The following is a 9,367-nucleotide window of genomic DNA, read 5'->3' on the forward strand; positions in this document are numbered from 1 at the left end:
AGAAAGAGGGAGATATCACGTGATCCAAAAAGCCTCATTGAAGAAAACCCGGGCAGCACCGGGTATTTTAGCTCCAACCCGCAAGGGTAAAATGCTTATATCCCGGGAGGGACAGAGCCTGGGTCGTGACTGGTCTGTCGGGTATTATAGCTAGTAAATAATAATAATCGAGTAATTAATGACTGTGTAGCGTTTGTTTTTACGTGTGGGGCCACATATACGAATTTACGTGTGCATGTGTGTATGAAGAATGACCGGTATATATGGTTAACAGCCCGTCGAAACAGAACAGAGAATGCTACGCAGCTGCAAAGACGGTTGCTCTTGGGAACAGGACGAAGGGTGTCCAGCCAAACAGTACGTAATCGGCTTCATGAGGGAGGGCTCTATGCACGTAGGCCAATGGTCTGCATTCTGTTGACCCCACGCCACCGTGTGGCCAGAAGAAGATGGGCTGCTGAACATCGAGATTGGGAGCAACATGATTGGAGCCAAGTGCTGTTTACAGACGAGTCCCGATTCAGTCTGGAGTGTGACACCCGACGTGTTCTGATATGGAGGGACAGGGGCACTCGAAATAACCCCGCATTCGTTCGTGAAAGGTCACAATACAGACGAGCTGGTTGGATGGTATGGGGTGGAATCAGCATAGGCGGACGTACGGACCTGCATATCATTCGGAATGACACTTTGACGGCCCGAAGGTATGCAGACGAGATACTGCGACCTCATGTCATCCCTTACGCTGGAGCCATTGGAGATTCCTTTGTTTTCCAGGATGATAATGCCCGACCGCATAGAGCTCGTCTGGTGGAGAGCATGCTTGAAGCTGAAACAATACAGCGTATGGAATGGCCAGCGTGCTGTCCTGACCTGAATCCAACATGCTCGGATGACGCATTGCTGCACGACCAAGGCCGCCTGTTACTGTCCGAGACTTGCAGATTGCACTTGTTGAGGAGTGGAACAGTATTCCCCAAAGTCTGATCGATAACCTCATCGCATCCATGGCAAACAGGTGTGCAGCAGTCTTAGCTGTTCGAGGAGACCACACGCCCTATTAAAACTCATGCATCATGTCTAAACAGTACTTTTTTTCATCGTTTACATGTAGCCAAATTGTTGCCCTAAATCATCTTTTCATGTTTTTTCCATATTTTCAAAGAATTAAAGCTTAATTCCAAATTTTTTTACGTCTTTTTTCTGTATTGCGCGTTGATACGCCTGTACTATCCATTGTATGCCAATACGTGGCTGTCTCGCACGGTTTTCTTCACTTTTTTGCTTGCTCCCCTATTTGTTTTGAGCAGTGTAGTTGAATTTGAACCTAATGAGTAGACCCGGATTATATGTAAATGCATATGTGCATTGGGGGGGTCAAAAAAATAAAATTCGCATTTTTCAAGGGGCACAGCAATAAAAAGGTGCTAAATAATCTCAAAATAACACCTTTTTATCGCTGTGCCTCTTGCAAAATGCTAATTTTCACACAGCGATAAAAAGGTGCTAAATGGTCTCAAAATAACACTTTCGATTTTTTTTTACATTCTGATTAGTGTAACTGCCTCCGGATTGATATCGATTTTTTGATTTTTTCGGTATTTTTGATTTTTTTCGGTATTTTTGGTTTTTTTCTTGGTAAGCTTCAGTTAGGGTTTCGACCAATTACGTTACTTTCTACAAACATAGGCAATTCGTCACGTTGTAGATATGAGGAGAGGGGTAGGGGGGAGAGTCTAGGAAGACCCTACGCATGCGTCTGTATAACTCCGGCTGAAATAAGGCGAGGTTGTGTTGCGCTCGTTTGTGCCATTTTCATTATGGATCGTACTCGTTCAAAGTGGAAATGTCCGTTATTTCGTGATTCAAGTGACGTTAAATGCAATATATTACCAACCTACAAAGATATTATTAAGTTGTATGAGTAAAACCGTCATAAAATAAAACGTGATAATGAAACTAATAAAGAGCCCACGTATAAAGAACTGGAAGACATTGTCGGGGCAAAAATTGAAGAAATATGGTCAAGAGATTCCATTCCTTCCGTCCAACATAAACGAGTGAAAGCGACGTTGCAGGCGCATCATGTATGAAATACAAAAAATCTTTTAAAATCACACCCTAAAATACCGAAGAAGCAATTAGAAGAGTTTCGCCATAAATTTATTGTTTGACATTTCATCCCCTGCAAGTGTAAGAACATCGAAGAGTCCTACAAATAACTGCTTTATACTTCGACAGACGGAAGGATGAAACTTTAATTATATCAGAAAAGGACGGGAAAATGTATAGACAGAGCATTCTTGAAGAGCACATATATCCCATTGATAATAGAACCATCGTCGAAGCACCAGCTTCTGGCACATCTGAATGCATAGAACAAGCAATCTTCGATTTCTTCGTGGAATCAGAAATATCTATGGAGTCTTTAGTGGCAGTTGGGTGTGACGTGGAACTAATGTGAACGTTGGTAAATATGGAGGTGTCATACGTCTGCTTGAAAAAAAATATATATGTTACGGTAAAAGCCCGAAGTCGAGTTGGTAAAAGCCCGAAATACGCTTGAAAACGTATGCATTTCGGGCTTTTACCAAGAAGTTCGGTAAAAGCTGACATTTTGTAACTTTCATAAAAATTAGTAAAAATGCGAATTTTATAATTTTTATATATTTTAAAGCTCGTTATTTATTAATCACAACGATCCTGATGCTAATTAAGATCATAATTAATTAACTAATTAGTCACTAAAATTCGTGAAAATTAGTAAAAATTGCGAATTTTCTAATTTTCATAAATTTTAAAGCTTGTTATTTATTAATCACAACGATCCTGATGCTAATTAAGATAATAATTAATTAACTAATTAGTCGCTCAAATTCGTAAAAATTAGTAAAAATGAAATTTCTATGATTTTCATAAATTTTAAAGCTTGTTAAAATTTATGAATTCAATCCCGATGCTGATTGAAATCATAATTAAGTAATTAGTGATTCAAATTCGTAAAAATTAGTAAAATTGCGAATTTTTATAACTTTGAACTTGTCTTTGAATCACGGCCATCTTTAATATTTGCCAGGAGACGAGCAGAGGGGAGAAGAAAACCAAATGGGAGCCCCAAGGGTAATCTGTCGATTCAGTACATTCTGTGGAGTGTATTCTTCAGATTACGATGGTATCCCCACTCTGCACCCAATAATCGTCTGAAATGATCCAGCGTATTGGTCGTTTTTTTAAGTAAGTAATGTGCGCATGCTAAAAAAATTAGCTTGTTTGCGAATCATATTCCTAAAATTTTGAGACCTTTTTTGGCAAACTTATTTCGTTCCCCGTTAATTTTTATAATGGGACTCTTTTTCCTCTTCTTTTCCAGAGAAATTATGATTTGGATTGCTCCACTTGCAGATCATTTTGTTGTAACCATTCAGAGATCCTCTGCCAACGCGGCTGTAAATTCAGTGGGTTCCTTAGCAGAAACCAAGAGAAGGTAGTCATCGGCAAAGGCTTGTACTGTTACCCTCGGGGCCCATTGGAGTCGAAGTAATGACTCGAATACAGTATTCCAAAAAGCGGTTCCACTACATGAGCCCTGGGGGCAACCTTAAACCTACGTTTTGGATGCTGGTGCTGTACTTGCGTAAAGAGTTATGGTGCGTACCGGGAAAATGTCCTACAAAATTTTTCTTAACTGAAGAGGAATAGAGATATTTCTAAAGTTATTAGCTATGGCCTCATGACGCACATAATTGAAAGCTATCTTAATGTCGAGCGAGATAACGGTTCTGAGTAAATGTTCCTTCCCCCTATTCTCAATCTGTTCCATTAGATGATGAAGGGCATCATTCGTTGAGCGACCCATACGAAAACCAAATTGAAGAGGATGAAGGAGGACGTCCGCTTAACATAGTAGGAGAATCTTTGTATAAGAAGTTTTCCGAGCACCTTTCCCAAATTGGAAGTCAGCGTAATGTGACGAAGTACTTAAATCATAGGCTGCCGAATTGTGACCGAAATCTTTAAAGTGCGTTCTACTCTGCTCAAAACAATTAGGGGAGCAAGCAAAAAAGTGAAGAAAACCGTGCGAGACAGCCACGTATTGGCATACAATGGATAGTACAGGCGTATCAACGCGCAATACAGAAAAAAGACGTAAAAAAATTTGGAATTAAGCTTTAATTCTTTGAAAATATGGAAAAAACATGAAAAGATGATTTAGGTTACATGTAAACGATAAAAAAAAGTACTGTTTAGACATGATGCATGAGTTTTAATAGGGCGTGTGGTCTCCTCGAACAGCTAAGACTGCTGCACACCTGTTTGCCATGGATGCGATGAGGTTATCGATCAGAATTTGGGGAATACTGCTCCACTCCTCAAGAAGTGCAATCTGCAAGTCTCGGACAGTAACAGGCGGACTTGGTCGCGCAGCAATGCGTCGTCCGAGCATGTTTGTTGGATTCAGCTCAGGAGAGCACGCTGGCCATTCCATACGCTGTATTGTTTCAGCTTCAAGCATGCTCTCCACCAGACGAGCTCTATGCGGTCGGGCATTATCATCCTGGAAAACAAAGGAATCTCCAATTGCTCCAGCGTAAGGGATGACATGAGGTCGCAGTATCTCGTCTGCATACCTTCGGGCCGTCAAAGTGCCATTCCGAATGATATGCAGGTCCGTACGTCCGCCTATGCTGATTCCACCCCATACCATCCAACCAGCTCGTCTGTATTGTGACCTTTCACGAACGAATGCGGGGTTATTTCGAGTGTCCCTGTCCCTCCATATCAGAACACGTCGGGTGTCACACTCCAGACTGAATAGGGACTCGTCTGTAAACAGCACTTGGCTCCATCATGTTGCTCCCAATCTCGATGTTCAGCAGCCCATCTTCTTCGGGCCGCACGGTGGCGTGGGGTCAACGGAATGCAGACCATTGGCCTACGTGCATAGAGCCCTCTCTCATGAAGCCGATTACGTACTGTTTGGCTGGACACCCTTCGTCCTGTTGCCAAGAGCAACCGTCTTTGGAGCTGCGTAGCATTCTATGTTCTGTTTCGACGGGCTGTTAACCGTACATACCGGTCATTAGTTGCTGTAGTGGCGCGTGGCCGACCTTGCCCTCCTGGTCGACATCTAACATTTCCTGTTTCTTGGAATCGATTCCACAGCCTTGCAACAACACTTCTGGCGACTCCAACAGCGTCCGCGACACTACGCTGTGTTTGCCTGGATTCCAGTCTGCCTATAACACGCCATGCCATGGATTCCGGTAAATCACGTTGTTGAGACATCCTCAAGTCACCTTGTCTCAAAAAAAAATACTGCGAAATCGAATTTCACAGTTACGGCAGTAAAACAGACGTTTCTGCAACATCCCGATTTCTGCCCTTATCTCCTTTTTCTGGTTTTTGACGTCATGAACTTTGATTTGCATATGAAGTTTTCTTCTTCCGTTTCCTGCTAGGCTTTAAATTATGGATGATTCATTTTATGTTACTTATCGGTATACATCTTTGCGTAATTTTGTTAAAACCATGTGCTCCCCTAATTGTTTTGAGCAGTGTATCTTTAAGAACTGAGTTTTTAATTTTTAAAGAACTGAGAGTAAATTTTTTTGCCTAGAAATCTTTGTGAACCTCTTAAAGTTTCTCCCATCTTTTCTGAATAACCCGGTATTATTCTTAAGACCTCATGTTCCTCAAATAGTGGCTATGCAAGAGGGCTGTCCAGATGGTCGTTTTGGATCGGTATTGATGTACACACCGCTGGGAAAAGGCTTGCTGGATGTTGTTCTGCTATATCTTTTGGTGTGGAGCTGGACTGCACTGGAAGTTGCATCTGCGTTCACCTGGACCGAAATACTGCCTTATAGGGCATACATATGCCGCAGTAGCTTGCGTGCAGAGCCTATTCCAGGAGCGGGATTTGGTTTGCATTACTGCTCGCTTGAAAAGTGCTCGAGCCCTTCGAAATGAGGCCATAGTGCCACGGATATACTGTCCATTCCTCTTCATACGGTCTAGTTTTCTCTCGATGGCCCGTACTTGCCTTTTTTGTGATTTTGAGCTCCTCCGTCCTCCATTTGATACCCTTAGGGTGTGAGTGGGTTGTTTTTACAATCTGAAATAGTCTTGCAGTTAATTTTTATTACTTCCATCAGTCTTGTGGCATGCTGCTGCAGCTGGTTTTGATCGGTAATCTGTATCAGCTCCTCCTGAAATATCTCTGAAGTACTACATGCATACTCCCTTGAAAACAACTTAATCTTCTTTGTGTGGTGTGAAACTTCTATGGTGTAGTTGGTAGAGAGTAAAGCAAATCCTTTTAAATATTGAGACAGATCCTTTTAAATATTGAGACAGATCCTTTTAAATATTGAGACAGATCCTTTTAAATATTGAGACAGATATTTGTGCGTGCTCACTTATACTTTTTTAAACCGAGCACGACTCAGGTATATCGCCATGGGCAATTGGACAATTTACTACCTAGTGAGCTGTGCCGGAAGCCGATCGTCGCCAAATTTTTCACATATACCAAACAGGACCGGGATTGAACCGTAGGCTACTTTAAAAGTTCGTCAGAGTTGGGCAAATACCCGAAATGGGCAAAAAATCGTAGGGCAACATTAGTTCCTGTGCCCCAACAGTCACTTTTAGAATGTTTTCGCTCGCTTATGCTGTCCACTCGTTCATTTTTTCTTTCATGTGTTCTTCGGAGGCTTTAGCCAAGGAGCGTTCAACACATGGCCCACTGGCCACATGTGACCTTCGAAGCTTTTTCCTGTGGCCCGCTGACGAAAAATCTTACATAGTTACAGAATTTATGGAAAAGCTTGGAAAAAACCCCTTGATGAAGGAGAGAGAATTTTCAAGAGTATTCATCGAGGGAATTCCACCTGCGATCCGTTTTTATTTTTTATATTGTTCGTTATGGAAAAATTTGACTCGCGCGAATGTGAAGTTGAGAACGAAAGAAGTATTGTGCTTGTTTGGTATTATTTCAAATCCGTAGACAAGCGTGAGTGGTTTGCCAAATAAAAGCTGTGACATCTTTGCAAACTCTTTTACTGAATGCTAAAAAGTTATGATAAAATGATGACAAATATGTGAGACAATTTTTCTTATTTATAGTCGTTATTATCATAACTTATGAGTTTAAAATACAGTAATTTCAATCATTGATTTCAATGAATACTAAATATTAAAGTTGGCTTCATTGAAAAATCCGGAACGTTTTTACGAAAAAGTCGGCATAGCAAAAGTTACGTGAAAATATGGGAATGTCCCGGGAAATACAGGACGGTCCCAAGTAGGTCGCCCTACTCATACCTCCCAGTTCCGCTGCAAAAATGTCCCAAACAGAATTCAAGTCCATCAATTTAAGACTGGCACATTCTAGGAGGGAAAGAGGAGATTTAAAAAACATCACCAAGCTGAGCGTTTATTTTCCTACTTGCAAAGGCTTTCATAATATCCGAAGATGATGTCTCTCTCCGCTATTACTGCGAGGGTTGTGACCGGTGGACAGGGGCGTCGGAAATGTTTCGAACCTGTGGGTGCTCGTCTTGAGCTTTATATTGGAAATTACGATTTCTCTATCAATTCTGGGGGTGCTCAGACCCGTGCTACAAATTACCGTGGGTGCTCGAGCACCCACAGCACCCCCGGCTCCGACGCCACCGGCGGTGGATGATAAATCCAGGAAAGAAAAATAAAGTTCGCTTGCGGGGACCCACGTCCTATCACTTGCCGGGTGAGCGTACTAGACCACAAAGCCAAAGAATCCTCTTTGCTTAGAGCTTGTGTGTGCTGAATGGGGCCGTACATGAACAGCCAGATCTAACTCAGGTTAAAGCTAACAATTTCTGACACTGCCACCAGACGGAAATTCATCCAAAAATGATGCCTCTCTGCTACAAAAGTTTTGACAGTAGTATGGAAGTATGGCTGTCCATGTACGGTCGCGTTCACACGAGCTGCAAGGAAAGATTGAGATAGTCATTGCCTTTGTAGTCTACTGGTCCAGGGCGTTCACCCGGAAACTGAAAAGACGTGGGTTTGATTTCCTGCAAGGGCAGATGAATTTCCTTTCTTTCCTAAATACATATATCTTTGTATCAGCCAGCTGTGAAAGAATCCTTCGTATGAATAGCGAAAAAAGTAACATGATCCTCGGATAAAACTAAACTATCTCACGACGATCCCGGGCGGTGGATAAGCTCGAGCCGCCGCAGGGAGGGGGACAATGCTAATAATATAATGACTCATATGAGGCCTTTCAAAATATCTAGAAGAAAGCAAAGAGTTGCAAAACTTCCCGTGGAGTAGATGGCACTGTCCGATTCCTTTTTTTTGTAAAAAAGGAGTAAAAAGGTATTCATACAGGATAGTTCAGACAAGTGGTTTTGATATTGAATCTGGCAGGACTATTTTGATCACACAGGATTTCAGTTCCAAAAATTGCAGAAAATAAAATGGAACAACTCCTACCCACTGTGCTTGGAACCCACGCTGCTTAAGCAATAACAATGATTTAGAGAATAATTCTTTGAACCAACTTTGATTGGAAATTCATTTAAGATAATTAATAGGAATAAGATTTTTGGCTATATTTCGAAAAACATTACCTGGCAAAATTACTATAAATTAAATTCAATGAATTTGCCAAGACAATCATAATCAATGATTTTTAGACTTTGTAAATTACAGTTATTACGATTAATATCACAACTGCATAATAACATATTTTTCCAAAATTGCCGATTGGTTTTGGTTGTTGCCGAGGTGAAGAAAACCCGACATGAGCTGTAATTACAATTTACTGCCAATTACCATTAAAATATCCGGGACATGTGCACTCGATGGCGTGCGGGAAATTAGAAAAATTCATGAACTTGAATGAATAATTAGTTAATTAATTATGATTTTAATCAGCATCGGGATCGTAATGATTAATGAATGACGAAGTTTGAAATTTATAAAAATTAGAAAATTCGCAATTTTACTAATTTTCACAAATTTGAATGACTAATTAGCTAATTATGATTTTAATTAACATTAAGATCATATGATTAATAAATGACAAGCTTTCAAATTTTTGAAAATTTTAAAATTCGCATTTTTACTAATTTTTGCTAACTTGAATGATTAATTAATTAATTAATTATGATCTTAATTAACATCAGGATCGTTGTGATTAATAAATAACAAGCTTCAAAATTTATGAAAATTGGATAATTCGCATTTTTACTAATTTTTACGAATTTTAGTCAATAATCAGTTAATTAATTATGATCTTAATTAGCATCAAGATCGTTGTGATTAATGAATAACAAGCTTTAAAAATTTATGAAAATTATAAAACTCACAT

The sequence above is a fragment of the Pholcus phalangioides genome, unplaced genomic scaffold (genome assembly GCF_987345545.1).
Source record: "Pholcus phalangioides strain wild (caught in Gottingen) unplaced genomic scaffold, Ppha-v1.0 ptg000021l_1, whole genome shotgun sequence".
In the NCBI taxonomy this organism is placed as follows: domain Eukaryota; kingdom Metazoa; phylum Arthropoda; class Arachnida; order Araneae; family Pholcidae; genus Pholcus; species Pholcus phalangioides.